The sequence below is a fragment of the Schistocerca serialis genome, chromosome 5 (genome assembly GCF_023864345.2).
Source record: "Schistocerca serialis cubense isolate TAMUIC-IGC-003099 chromosome 5, iqSchSeri2.2, whole genome shotgun sequence".
NCBI lineage: Eukaryota > Metazoa > Arthropoda > Insecta > Orthoptera > Acrididae > Schistocerca > Schistocerca serialis.
Window position 1 is genome coordinate 553,304,817 of NC_064642.1, and position 14,384 is coordinate 553,319,200.

General features: G+C 40.8%; 1 protein-coding gene across 2 annotated transcripts in view; it reads right to left on the reverse strand.

Annotated features, from left to right (window-relative positions):
• The window catches only part of LOC126482367 (protein GDAP2 homolog), a 991,597-nt gene extending 978,356 nt beyond the window's left edge, over positions 1-13,241 (reverse strand). For both annotated transcript variants that reach the window (XM_050106457.1, XM_050106456.1), the window contains exon 1: positions 13,111-13,241. The gene's annotated coding sequence lies outside the window, so the exon portion shown is untranslated. The remainder of the gene's footprint in view (positions 1-13,110) is intronic.
• Positions 13,242-14,384: the final 1,143 nt, after the last annotated feature.

Below are 14,384 nucleotides of genomic sequence, written 5' to 3' on the forward strand. Positions count from 1 at the left end.
GGCTGCAGTAGGTACTGGGAAATGAAGAAGCTTGCACAGGATAGAGCAGCAAGGAGAGCTGCATCAAACCAGTCTCAGGACTGAAGACAACAACAACAACAACAACCAGTTTCTTCGGCTCTTCAGTGTATAATTGCCACTACATTCTATACAGTCGTAAGTTACCTCGAGGAAATGGAAGATCTTGTAAAATCCTTCTTACAGACTAGTCAAAAGAGCTTTTACATCCAGTGCAATTGGTTTGAATCTTGCTCTACAGGAAGTTTCGAGACGCTGTGGACCACAGCACAGTGCCTTACACGGGGAGAGTCTGAGCTATGGGTCACTGATTTTGGTCCAGTTTTGCAAGAACGACCTATATTGAAAATAAAGAGCCATTTGTTTCGGCTTTTTCCAAGACATTTCCTATGTTTTGAAAAATTCTAGGCAAAGCTGATGACGGAAAATCGTATTTCCAGTACTATGCATCGAAAGATCGTCAAAAAAACGAACATTTTTTTTACTAATGTAACATGGTAATTTAGAGAGATCAGCTTCAGTTGTTCTACTTATTTATTCAAACCCCGACCGGTTTCGGCGGACCTCCGGCGTGGCCCTCCACACAGTAGTGGTTGACGTACCATCATCAAAAATGGTTCAAATGGCTCTGAGCACTATGGGACTCAACTGCTGAGGTCATTAGTCCCCTAGAACTTAGAACTACTTAAACCTAACTAACCTAAGGACATCACAAACATCCAAGCCCGAGGCAGGATTCGAACCTGCGACCGTAGCGGTCTCGCGGTTCCAGACTGCAGCGCCTTTAACCACACGGCCACTTCGGCCGGCTTCCATCATCATGAAGTGATTCGGAGCTCTTGCACTTACTGGGCCGACCGCATGTTGTGTGTTCCCAAATGCAATAATTTCGTATACCTGAAGGCGAGATTTCAAAATCCTGAAACCGGTCGTGATTTGAATAAATAATTAGTACAACTAAAGTGGATCTATCTAAATTACCATGTCTCTCATTGTGGATATGCTACATACCAAATTTTGTGAATGTAATGGAGTCCATAGTTCATAATGTTCGAGTTATTAACGTTTTTGTGTTTCCATGCTGTAGCTTGGTTGCTCGTCATTCTACACTTCTAGTAGAGAGAAGTCGGCAGTCGAGCGGTTAAGGCATTAGACAACCAAACTGCTGGTCCATGTTCAGAGTTTGGTCGTGGCTTTTTACATTTCATATTTTTTTCGAATTATCAGATAATATTTTGATAATCGGAATACTTTCTTATGATAGTCGATACTGAAGCGTGTGGACTGTGCGAAGAACTTGCCAGATGCCTACAGAATCCAAATTTTAATGCACCCGTAGTGAAACGTTCTGTAAACGAACTACAAAGAGCTCTTGTGAATCTTGGGATTACGGAACCATTTGATACGTTGTTAGTGAAAACTGAAGATTATTCTACGAGCCTAAATGAGAAACATCCAAATATCTCACAGCAAAGTAGAATACCAGCGAAATTGACCACACGGAAACATCTTCTTTAACTGAAGAACTGTCTCACGAACGAAGAATGAAGAGAGAAAGGTTTTAAAACCTTGATCTTTTTTCAATGAGACTGATCGAAGGTTCAACCAAGGGGATCTAATGTGACTATCTCATATTGAAGAGACACTTGTTGCGTCTGCCAAAGAAATCGTCCATCTACATGACGTTTGGAAGAGTTACTTGGAGTACAAACACCACACTTTAACCCAGACAGGCTTCATGCATAGCTCGAAATTTTGCGAATCACAAAGGTCAGTGAGCAGTCATGTAAACCATCGTCTACTGGAATAAAACTTGGTAGGTTTGTAAAAAATTATTTTAGGAAGTTGTTCGCCTGATCATTCTGATTATAGCAGTTCCAGTAATGTCAGTCAGTTATGTGTCACGAACGTTATTTCTTTACTAGCACCTTTGCAGAATTTTACAACGGAAATTTTTGAGACAACTATTGTAAAATGTCGTCATTAGAGGAAAAATATTCACGACGAAGTAACAACTTTACGCATCTGAAGATGGAGTGAACATAAAATGAATGTACTCTCAAAAATCAGTGTTTTGAGCCATAAATTGTTGGCATAGCGTGTTGGGAAAAGGGTGCTATTCATATTGGTACGTTACCCCGTAAACATTAACGCTACGGACACTATAGTTTTGACTTTATGCACCAGGAGCGATGCTGTCGTGTCGCTTCACATCATGACGCGGGCTGCGAGCTTATCTTTGTGAATCGGACCCACAGGTGCGGAAACGTTGCCCATGCCTGAATGTATAACAAGTAGCCGTAGACTAGTTTGAGGCAACAATTTTTTCAAAAAGTACAGTAACCTAAAACTACTTTGTGGATGGTTGCTGTACATCAAATAAGAGCCACGGTCTCCAACATTCTTTATTTGACAAAAATGCAACAAACTGCATGAAAATTTTTGGAATCTGAAAAGAAAGAGAAAATACAAGCCTCCATCGTTTTTGAAAACGTTGTTCCCGTTAAAAAGCTAGGCACGGTGTCCGAATAGTAATCATTGACATGTGTTATTTCTCAAGTCAACATGCCTTGTTTTCAACACGTACTAATCGTACAGGCATGAATGAGGTATCGCTAGAAAGTATTTTTTTTTTTTACCGGCTTCTGTCATTGTATACCAATTTGGGGCTTGAAGTTACTATTTGTAGAAAATTTTAACATAAAAGAGACTTTTAACTATCGTAGGCAAAAGGACTTCATGGATGGATAGCTTCACGTCCACATTTTACGAAGCTAACGTGTCAGTCACGAATAAGAGACTCCATTTTCCTATTATCTTATTACAAATACTATTTTATATGTTTTAAAGCACTTATTAATTGGGTAAATTGTATACATCATTGTCACAGATAATAACCATGAGCACTGCGGTAGTACATTGTGAAACCGAATATACTTTCCTAAATGACATACATGTTTGTCATTGTCACCTTGCATTGCAATTTACCTGTTTCTCCTGGGGCGCCCGCATCTCGTGGTCGTGCGGTAGCGTTCTCGCTTCCCACGCCCGGGTTCCCGGGTTCGATTCCCGGCGGGGTCAGGGATTTTCTCTGCCTCGTGATGGCTGGGTGTTGTGTGCTGTCCTTAGGTTAGTTAGGTTTAAGTAGTTCTAAGTTCTAGGGGACTGATGACCATAGATGTTAAGTCCCATAGTGCTCAGAGCCATCTCCTGGGGCCTAAAGTACTTACTGTACTTGAATTTTGTTCAAAATCATGTCTATGAAAATGTATATACAAGGCTGTATCACAAATAAGTTTGATTATTATTTCATGTCGTTCGGTTCACTTTTAAATGTGCTTTCTGTTCATTTCCACAACTACTCGTACCCAACGATAACTTTTTTTTCAATTTATTGGCTTTCCGGCCATCCCCATCCAGCCATCTCAATAGTAATGTCAGCTATGACGATAAGAATGTAAGGGCAACCCAGCACCCAGTGCGCGAGAGGAGAAACTCTCAGACCAGGTCGGGAATCGAACCCAGCCCCCTGCGCACAGTAATCCGCCGCGCTGACCGTGGATACTACTACTTTACTTACTTCACATACCGTTATTATTTACGACTATAAGCATGTGAAAGTTTCGCACGCGTTCCGAGTTTAGAATTACTGCTCAGCCAGCTGACACCGGGAAAACTGTTGCAATACCATGTACACTAAAGCGCCAAAGAAACTGGTATAGGCAACGTATTCATATACGAAGATATGTAAACAGGCAGAATACGACGCTGCGGTCTGCAACGCCTATATAAACAAGTGTCTGGCGCAGTTGTTAGATCGGTTACTGTTGCTACAATAGAAGGTTATCAAGATTTGAGTAGGCCCAACTTCTTGGAAATAATTTCGTTCTTTTTAATTTTGGAAAAGATGTCATTTAGCTGTCAAGGCATTAGTTGTACTTTTCTTTGAGACCACCTACGAAATGTAGTTCAGATTTGTCGTAGACTGCATAATCGATCGGCCATTAATAAATCTCCTATTATTATTATTATTATTATTATTATTATTATTATTATTATTATATTATTACCAGGGGACCCGTGCAAAACTTTCGTACTTTTATAGTTTTAAATAACGACAGTATTTGGAAGAAATGTAGTAGCCGGAATAAGGATAGATGCGGGAATGAGGAGAAAACATCTTCAAAAGTGAACCGAATGACGTGAAATAATAATCATGGACTTACGATACATCCTTGTATATTCATTGCAATACCTCGATTTAAGCGATATTTGACGTAAAAAATTAATCTTCGTGTACTTTTTGTTTCTCATTTTCTTTAAGGGATACAAAAATGTTACAATTGTCGGTGGGTAAAGACGTGATTTGGTAAATACAGTCCTGCTCTTTGAAGCATTTGTCCCTGCAATTTGTTTATCATGATAGCAAACGCAATTTTAATAATCAACTGCCTTTTTGTCAACTGAAAAGGCATGGTTGGATCAGATGGTATTCAGTTTATGCACTGAAGAGCCAAAGAAACTGGTACACTTGCCTAATATCGCGTTGCGCACCCGCGAGTACGCAGAAGTGTCGCAACACGACGTGGCATAGACTCGACTAATGTCTGAAGTAATGCTGGATGGAATTGACACGTTGAATCCTGCAGGGCAGTACATAAATCGGTGAGAGTACGACGGGGTGGAGATCTCTTCTGAACAGCACGTTGCAAGGCATCCCAGACATGCTCAATTATGTTCATGGCCAGCGGAAGTGTTTAAACTCAGAAGAGTGTTCCTGGAGCCACTCTGTAGCAATTCTGGGCGTGTGGGGTAGCGCATTGTCCTGCTGGAATTGCCCAAGTCCGTCGGAATGCACAATGGACATGAATGGGTGGAGGTGATCAGAAGGATGCTTACGTACGTGTCACCTTCCACAGTCGTATCTAGAATTAACATTCGGTCCAATATCACTCACAATAACTGCACACGCCCCACACCATTACAGAGCCTCCACCAGCTCGAACAGACCCCTGCTGACATGCAGGTCCCATGGATTCATGAGGTTGCCTCCATACCCGTATACGTCCACCCGCTCGATACAATTTGATATAATACTCGTCCGACCAGGCAACATGTTTCCAGTCATCAACAGTCCAATGTTGGTGTTGACGGGCCCAGGCGAGGCGTAAAGCTTTGTGTTGTGCAGTCATCAAGAGTACACGAATATGTCTTCACGTCCAAAAGCCCATATCGATGATGTTTCGTTGAATGGTTCGCACGCTGACACTTGTTGATGGTCTAATACTGAAATCTGCAGCAATTTGCGGAAGGGTGCACTTCTGTCCGTTCAACGATTCTCTTCAGTCATCGTTGGTCCCGTTCTTGCAGGATCTTTATCCGGCAGCAGCGATGTCGGATTTGATGTTTTACCGGATTCCTGATATTCACGGTACACTCGTCAAATGGTTGCACGGGAAAATCACCACTTTACTGCTATCTCAGAGATGATGTGTCCTACAGCTCGTGCACAGGCTATAACACCATGTTCAAACTCACTTAAATCTTGATAAGCTCCCATTGTAGGCCGGCCGCGGTGGCCAAGCGGTTCTAGGCACTTCAGTCCGGAACCGCGCTCCTGCAACGGTCCCAGGTTCGAATCCTGCCTCGGGCATGGATGTGTGTGATGTTCTTGGGTTAGTTAGGTTTAAGTAGTTCTAAGTTCTAAGGGACTGATGACCTCAGATGTTAGGTTCAAATAGCTCTGAGTACTATGGGACTTAGCATCTGTGGTCATCAGTCCCCTAGAACTTAGACCTACTTAAACCTAACTAACCTAAGGACATCACACACATCCATGCCCGAGGCAGGATTCGAACCTGCGACCGTAGCGGTCACGCGGATCCAGACTGAAGTGCCTAGAACCGCACGGCCACACTCAGATGTTAGGTCCCATAGTACTCAGAGCCATTTGGATCATTTCCCACTATAGCAGCAGTAACCGATCTAAGAACTGCGCAGACACTTATTGTCTTATATAGGTATTGCCGACCGCAGCGCCCTATTCTGCCTGTTCACATATCTCCGTATTTGAATACGCATGCCTATACCAGATCCTTTGGCGCTTCACTGTAATGTGTTTAATATTGTCTGATGTGCAGTAACTTCAAGAATGCGACAGTCTGAGTCAATTATAACAAAAAAAGTCAGCCAAAATATTAATCTCATATTTGTTGACATGCAGCATAATGTTTATCCTGTTTCCGCCTGTAGATCATGTGCGTCCCTCAGCGAATTAGTGAACATGGTATGGGGGGAGGGGGAGAGAGGCAGTGCCTCAAATTTCGCCAATGATGGATTCCGTTTAGCTCGATGGCAGGACATTATCAAAGTCTAAGGGAAGCGCTGGGAGGGAATGCTGATGCCATTAGCAGTTCCACGAGCAATGACGTGGCCATTCCTTATTTAGATTCCCTCACACAACGTCCCGATCGCAAAAGCCATAGGGAGAATAACTGCCGATACACCTCGACAGGAAAATTGCTGATCACGTCATCATTCACATCCTCACAGACTCCATAGTTGGCGACCTCTTACATTACGAATATCTCTGATTGCTTGGTGCATTTTCCTTTGAACGTAAGTCCAATTAATTAATAAGATCTTATTTTACTCTTGGAACACGAATCCATCAAAATGGAGTAAGGCATCATCCTGTAACTTTCCCTTTTTTGTATACTTGTCTCATAAGTCAACAATTGTAACATTAAAAGTACTTGATGATTACTACTAGTTATTTCTCACATTAAATAAAAGGTGCCATACATGGACAGTACGCTCATTGATGCCCGCCTGGACAACCGCGCGGTCTAACGCGCTGCTTCCCGGGCGGGAAGTTCCGTGAACAGGGTCTACAAGATGTTATTGAATTTACACCACAAATGAGTCTTATTACACGTTCCTGCATGCTAAAAACTTTTGCTCGGTTTGACGAGTTGCCCAAGAATACCATTTTCTCCTGAGTTCCCTCCCTCTCTTCATCTCCTCCTGCCGCCCTGTCTCAGTCCATCACCTGTCTTCTCTTTCTCTGTCCATCATCTCCTCCAAGTTTCTCGGCAACTTCTCCTGCCCCTTACTGTGTCTATCGCCTCGTACCTGTTTTCTGTGTCCATTTTCTCCCACTTCTCTGTCCATCTTCTCTTCACTCATATCTCCAACCTTAGAGCATTCTTTACTGTTATTGCAAATTCAGATCCTGTAGTCCTATTCTAATCAAATACCAATAAACTATACATAAAACATTCCTGTTTGCTAACTTTCTATCAGTATCTTTTCTTTGTCCCAAGTCAATACAGGGTCGATCTTGTTACTATGGATATGGCGATGATAGTGTCAGAGGGTGGCTAGATGCCCTTCTGTCACTACCCCGTACCCCCCAGACCGGAATTAGTGTACCAGCCGTCTGTGTCAAGTGTAAGCCATGAAATAGTAGGAACGATTTCAAATGTCTGAGAATCGTTTAACTAAGGTGGGGACATGAGGACCAGCCTGGTATTCACCTAGTGTGATGTGAAAACCCGCCTAAAAACCACATGCAGGCCCTCGTCTTTAATCCGCCAGGCGGATTCGATACGGGGCCAGCACGCACCCTCGGCAAACCTGGGGGTTATTGCTAAATTTCTATAAATTTATGTGTTACAAATAATTAAAAAAGGCATCATCATTACATTATCATGACGTTTTCCCTTTTATTACACATATACCAGATGGCGTTCTTGTAGGTACATAAAAAAGCGTGAGTATTTGAAAGCAATGTTGTGTTAAAATTTCAAAGCAATCCCTGAAGAATTTTCGAAGATTTGAGATTTTGAAGAAACGAACATCTACATTTGTGCTTATATAGATAAATGTTCCTAACCGCAAATCTCTGAAATGGTCCTGTAACAGCGTCACAGAAAAAGCCCTTTGCTTGCAAAGAATGAGGTAGAAGATTTTATTTCTTTATATTGTGTATACAGCTGAGAGTATGTTGAATTCAAGTTTTCGACCTTCAAAACTATCAGGACAACTTTTTGTGGCTCTTTTTTCCGGTTTTCGCCTATTACTCGGAAACTGTGCATTCTATTGAAAACGTTACCCATGTCAAGACGAAAGAGCATTAAATTTTGCGTCGAATGACCTATTTAACTGTAAAAATAGGTGCAGCTGTTTGGCCGCAATCTGTTGTCAAATTTCGTGCATTTTTAGCAGCTGAGCTAACAAGGCGGCTCCAATGCCTGTAACTCAAAAACAGCAATTCCAAATGAAAATTGTTAAGTTATTAAAGTTGTAGAGCATGAAATTTAATCTTACAAAGGCATCTAGTTTTCAATTTTAGGCGCTATCAACTGTTCATAAACTTGAAAGTCAAAGTAATTTCATTTTGTTGTTTTTTTTTTGTAAGTCAAAATGAACTCTAGACAAATTTTTAAAAAAATTGTGTTGCTCTGTCACATGCAGTGATTTCCCCAATAAAGCCACGGTCATTTGTATCTTCACTATCGATTAGGCTCAGTACATTCAGGTACAAAAGATTCGGATCAAGGCTTATTGTCGACGCTCTTAGTCAACTGGATTCGCAGCTCCAATAATGGAAGCCTCCCTATTTGAGACGTCCTAAACTGCACGACCTGAGCATCCTAATATAACCAGTGAAGGATTCATCCAGATCACCTCAGATATCGCCGATTTTAACATCTGCGCGATTGATGAGTTGAGTACTTTCCGTTCCAAGGGAGGAATCATGGCAGTCTCTCCCTGCACTGAACACTGATCGTGAAAGACGATGTACAACTTCTGAATTTTTGTCTACCCAAGTGATGCTTCGCAAAGTGGAACAAAGTCTTCTGAAAGATCTCGTCGTTTAAAGACACCAGGTTCTTCAACAAATATCTTTTTCGATGAAGCCGGCCGGAGTGACCGCGCGGTTCTAGGCGCTTCAGTCTGGAACCGCGCGACCGCTACGGTCGCAGGTTCGAATCCTGCCTCGAGCATGGATGTGTGTGATGTCCTTAGATTAGTTAGGTTTAAGTAGTTCTAAGTTCTAGGGGACTGATGACCTCAGAAGTTAAGTCGCATAGTGCTCAGAGCCATTGGAACCATTTTTTTCCCCCCGATGAAGATACGAATGCTGCACTCGCACAGGACAAGTATCTCCCAAATAATAGCAACAAGAACCACTTGATTTTTATGCTCATGAGGTAATTTGAGGAAGGAAGGTATTCAAGTACTACAGGCGGTAGAAAATGCGGATTCATTAATTGTGGAAATAGCTATTTCCCAAGCTGCTGAGTCTGACAGTGTTGCAATCATTAGCGACGACATGGGCGTGCTTATTCTCCTAACTGGTCGAGGAAACAACTACACCAACCTGTACTTCCATAAAACGGGAGAGGGAAATCAGCAAGAGTGTTGTACACAACTAATTCTTTCAGTTCCTGCATCTGTCCTTTCCAGCCATGCATTCACAAGATATGATACCACATCCTCTTTTTTTGGCTAAGAAAAATGGAAATTACTAAACCTTATGGCCCAACCGCCACACCTCAAAATGCACGCTGCTGAATTCGTTAAACCCCCAGCGTCTCAAGGCTTATTGGTACAGGCAGGAGAACAGCTGATGTTAGCACTGCACGGGAAATCCATCTGCGCGACTCTGGACAAGCTCAGGTACGAGCGAGGAAATTGGTGAAAGTGCCGCAACGGACCTGAAGATTGGATGATGGACGGGACCTGCCGCAGCCTCCCAAACGACCTCCATGGAATTGAAATTTGATGAAATGTTAATCTCTGATATTCAAATTGTTTTTTAATGTTGTCATGTCCTTTTATTTGTTCGTTTGTAGAAATTTTGATATTACTCACGCGTAAATATATATATGCTGTTACTATGTACCTGGCTTTTCATTTTAGCAACCCACTCTTACCAATTAAGGTATGGATAAAAACGAATAAAACTAAACATAGCGAATAAAATTAAAAAGATTTACACACAGAACATGTATGTGCTCATTAGAGAGCTGTCTCCCCACTGGAAATTTCATTGAATAACTATGACTTACAAGGAAAGCAACAAAAGGGAATTATTTTAGCTTTCAGGTGTGTGGACGCTTAATTGTGCCTAAAACTGAAAAACTAGATGATTTTGTAACACGAAATCTCATGCTCTAGAACTCTGATAACTTGACACTTTTCATTTGGAGTAGCCAATTTTGAGCTACAGGCGTCGGGGCCGACTTCTTCGCCAAGTTGGTAAAAATGAACAAACTTTGACAACTGATTGCGACACCAACGTTTACGTCATTCGACAGAAAACTTAATGCTCTTTCATTTTGGGAAGGGTCACATTTTCAGTAGATTGCACAGTTTGAGTAATGGGCAAAAACCTGAAAAAAGTGCCAAAATTTCTTGGTTTTTGGAGGTCTAAAATTTGGATTCAACATCTCACCATATACACAAGATGAAAGAAAAAAATCTTCTAGGCTACCTCATTTTTTGCAAGCAAAAAGTACCCCGTTACTGGACTAAAAGTTTTTGACTGAATGCTTTGAAATTTTGACACAACGTTGCACTGTAACATGCGTGTGTTTTTATATACCTATTGTTTAATATATGTAATATTTTATAAATTTGATACTAGGGAAACGTTGTTACAAAAAATCTCATGTATATATAATTCTTTAATTATATATGTAATTAAAGAAACAGGTCTCTAAAAACACGCCTTTATTAGAATGCAACGTTGCGTCAAAATTTCAAATCAATCGGTCATGAACTTTCGCATATACATGATTCTGAACAAACGAATATTTACATTTATATTTACATAGATTTATTAATCAGTCTTTCGGAAAAGAAAGCAACATGTAAAATCTGTGCTCTCTCTGACACACGTTCTGTTATGACGCATCAGAAAATACTTCCAGGTAACTTAGACAAGCCTGACTCCAGAAGATTTTTCAGTTAACAAAAAATTTATTGCGGATCAAATTTAGACAGGAACGTCCTGTAAATATGTGCACTTTTCTTCAGTTTCGTTCTTTTATGCCAATAAATGGTATATGCGTTTAAGAGGAGTGGAAAAGCCGAAAGCATCACCTAAAGCAATACAAAAAGGGGCTTCCATTTTAGAGGGCTTGTCTTCTCTTTTACTGTCTGTCATTTTTGTGTTTGTCACCAGGGCAATCTTTGTTTATCTCGTAGCGTCTACGATTACTAACAGCAAGACAAGCTTCGCACCAAATGAATTGTTCACGTCTTCATTCTCACTGCTTTCACCAAAACGTACGCTGTCTCCAACGAAATCGAAACACATTAATATGTACGCCCTGCAATGATACAGGTGGAGCGCAGTAAAGTACTTTGTCATTGTCAGTCAGCTAATGTTACCGAATGGACGTAGGTCAGTTGACTACTGAACACAAAGACTTAGTAAAGAGCGAGATAACGGCGCCCATTTTACCCAAACAACGATAGATTCAATAGAACTGTCCATATAACAAGGTAAACACTCGGAGATCAACTTCAAAAACTTACAAGCTCTAGTGACGCTGTACTCAACTGTTTAATTCACTCACAGGAAAACTATTGAACATTTTTAACACTCTGAGCACCTAAAATAAGAATGCGAGCATATGTATTTTAATGTTTCGCAGACGTCGATGTGGTACGAACTTTATGTCTCTATGCCGACATTACAGTAAAGGTATCTCTTTATGTCTTGCTTAGAAAGTTTTACAGCATTTAGCGAAGTTACTGACAGAAGAAAGAGTCAAATGCGTATCAGATTTTTGACATAAACAACACTGTTATCCCTGGTTTACAATTTAAATTCTCAAGCCGTCATGCGAGACCCATCCAAATCGCAACTTACCAAACTAAAACTCACGTAACAATTATTTTCTCTAATCTGTGACACATAACCGCAAAGTGTGTTCAGAGGTATCATATGCAAGAGACTGATTCAAGAGGTTATGCTAAATACACTTCTTTCGTGAAAGTAACATTTTTTTTTAAATAGCTGCACATACACACTGGAATTCAAAACGTATGCGTAACTCCCAGTGCAGATTTAGCCTACATTATTTTGATACAGCTTTATTTCAGTTCACTTTTTGTGGAAACAAGCGTTTTCGTTCGTGAACGCAGTACATAACAAAATATTCACGGTGTGTAGAAACTAAAATCATTGTGAATTTGCTCTCGCGCTTTTCGTTGGTGTTGGTCCTCGCGCTTTTTTTAGAGTCCAGTTGCTTCAGAAATGAGAAAAAACAAACGGTCAAACAGATTTTAACACAAATCACACTATATTTGTCCCCTGAAACTATTTAGCAGTAAAATGCGGTAGCGATTAACAGTAAATAAATGGCCTGATACAGTAGCCTTGCAACAGAGCCGCGCAAGAACATCATTTACCCATTAAAATTACTACATTTTCAAGGAATGAATGAGCGGTATGTATAAATAAAAAATATCATTAGAAGTTATGCACGTGCAAATCGTGGGGGCGTGGTTGCTAATCAGTGGAAACATGGCTAATCCACATAAAAGATCAGCGACTTTTCAAATATACTTACGTAGGTGTCATTACTGCGTGCAAATGAATATTTCGTAAAGTGTGACTACATTGAACAGGTATTGTTTCATTAACAAATAAAAATCAATCTGCATTCACAAATGTATTTAATATTTGTATTTTTTCGGAAATAGACATATTACTATTGACGCATACTGTCTTTTAGATGTTTCAACATCGACGGAGACATGGGAGTTTTTTCAAACGCCTGCGAAGATAAATCATGCAAGGAATAATTTGCAAAATGACTGTAGTATCTTGACTTGCTGAAATGTCGATGAATTAGTAGTAAGAAAGGTGACGCTTTGGCAAGATCTCAGAATTATTCTAATTTTCTAGTGACCACACTGGTACAGTACATACATTATAGGAAAAATTTTAGGCGTGGTATGTTACAGAAATTGCGGCTCTCACTGATCACAGTCTATCAAGGCTGTAGTTTTAGAGTAAAATTAATCGTACGCTGGGCGTCAGAGCGTGGAAACCGAAGTGCCACTTACCGTCTCCGTTGTCCGTAATGCAGACCGGCGTTCCCTGAATTTTCAGTTTCTTGCAAGCGCACGAGACACACGACGCGCACTCAACACAGCACTCCAAACCACTGCCTGCCTACGACTGATAGCTTCCGAAGCTTACCGGAAGATGGCAGCTCAACAAACCCGCGCATGCGCCGTCGTCCCGCGTAACAGTAAAGAGCGCGTTTGAAGCGCACGCAAAGCATAAGTCAAACAAATTTAGAATTGACGCTGTAAATAAATCAGATTCTTTACTTGCGCTCACCGTATTTCATTGCACACGTGGAAAGAATTGTACCTACGGGCGTATAAGAATATAGATGGGTTTCTTTCGAATCATTGGAAGAATAATGGAACATAACCAGCCTATTAGATTTGGAAAATAGCGAATCAATCTTCCTGTCTGACTGAATAATACCGATCAATTGCCAAAATTTAATGACACAGATTTTAAGCGTTAATTCACTGCCAGAATAGCAATGTCATTTGTGTTTAAAAGCGTTCTTTTGCTGCTTTTAGGGAGCCTTACAACAGAATAGAGTATAGCGTGACATAGGGCGTGGTCAATAGACGAACTACTACAGCAGTGACAGTAATGAGCTGATCTGAAGACGATTTGCTAAAATGAAACAGCAACCACAAATTTGCATTGTGGCATCGAAGGAGAACAAATATGCTTTTAAAACTGAAATGCGATCAAGTGTGCAAAATAGATTCTCGCGGGAGATTTGCACCCAATGTATTCATCGAAATGATATGAATGTAGTATAACCGGTGCAGTAAGACCGAGAAATTGCTGGAGATTAAGCAATATGTATATCCGTCGAACTACAAATGCCGAACGAAACCAATCATACGAAGTGAAAGCACGTTGGATGATACCAAAGCCACAGTACGGGAAAACGTTTACAGCAATCTCTGTGGGATTGAAATTGCTGACTTAAACTGTCTATTCATTTTTCGCGGTATCGGTTAAGAGAGTGGATTTGAGAGGAGCAAGATTCAAATCCCGGTGCCGTCTTCAAAATTCAGATTTACGTCGTTGCTCTAAACTGCCAAAAGCAAATGGTACGATAGTCCATCATTTAACAATCCTAAGATGGTACTCCGTCTCTAAGGATCTCGTTGTAGACCGACAAAATATGGTATGAAGTTTTAATCATAAGTGAAGTCGGTAAGCGGAACAAATCATCTATGCAGGCGTCTAGTGACCATAATGGCACCGGAAGAGAAGATGAGAGAGAGAAAGCAGAAACACT